Source organism: Aplysia californica, unplaced genomic scaffold (genome assembly GCF_000002075.1).
Source record: "Aplysia californica isolate F4 #8 unplaced genomic scaffold, AplCal3.0 scaffold00031, whole genome shotgun sequence".
NCBI lineage: Eukaryota > Metazoa > Mollusca > Gastropoda > Aplysiida > Aplysiidae > Aplysia > Aplysia californica.
In genome coordinates this window covers 59,412-60,598 of record NW_004797301.1, presented here as the reverse complement: position 1 = coordinate 60,598, position 1,187 = coordinate 59,412, and positions in this window count along the sequence as shown.

Below are 1,187 nucleotides of genomic sequence, written 5' to 3'. Positions count from 1 at the left end.
TGAATTTTTCACTGTTGGCAGCCGAAGCCTACTCTACTCGATTTTGGACCACAAAGGAATCACCAGGTATGTCACCTGGCCAGCCAGCCTCGAGAGCCAACAACACCAAGCACCCAAGCTATAAAGGAAGAGCAAGGCCACGCAAAAGGTGGGTGTCAAGGAAACCCTGAACAAACATAATATCACAACTGAAAGAACTGCGGAGCTGGCCTACCATAGAAAACTGCATCTCTCCTAGACAGAGGATGGAAAGGTAAAAGTAAAGTAAGTAAGAAATCTTAAACGTGCGCAACTTGCACACGATACTTCCGAGATTTTTCGTCCCTTTCCGAGAAGGCAAGGTGTAGATCTTACCAACCATAAGATGGGGCATGTGGCTGGAAGACAGCAGTAAGTAGGAGCCACGGAGTAGCAGTAGAAAGGCTGCAGAAAGAATCAGAAGCTCCGATGAGGTGGCAAAGGAGGTGAGGGGGGCACGACAGAAAGTGGAGACGAAAACAGACGACAGAACATTGTTAGAGAGCAGGAAAGGGTGTGAAAGGAGAACATTAAAGATGAGAAAATGCTGCGTCGCCATCCGGATTCGACCCCGGGATCTATCGAATGAGAGGGGAACACCTTTACCTCCAGACCACGAGAGCCCCCCAGCCGTGAGTTTGAGACCTCTGATGTAGAAGCAACTATCATTAGTAAAGTAGTAATTAAAATCTTCAGGTGGGTGGTTGGTGGGTGTTGTGGTGTGGTTTGCTCCTTCTTTCCTATTAAACGTATGTCGTCTTTATTTCTCCTCCTTTTTGTGTGAATGTGTACGTTACTTTCTTGTAACACCTCCAATCTTCCACACTTATGTGACCTTTTTACACTGTTGCACTGTAAGTGCCAAAAAAACTCTCTCTCTCTCTCTCTCTCTCTGACTTTTATTTAAGATGGATATAGCAATCGGCACACACACCGCTAATAGTAATATCCACATAGCTGAAAAGAAGAAAATCATTTTTTTAAAATGAAAAGTCTGAATTAGTATGTCCTTTCGCTAGGCTCCGTATTTTGCCTGGATATGAAATATCCTGATAGTCCTATCGGGGTGAAGGGTGGAGGGACATCCTACTGCTGGCTCACAACATGACACGGAATAGTCGCACTGATGTAAACAATATTATAATTTATATGTAGGATATAATATTACA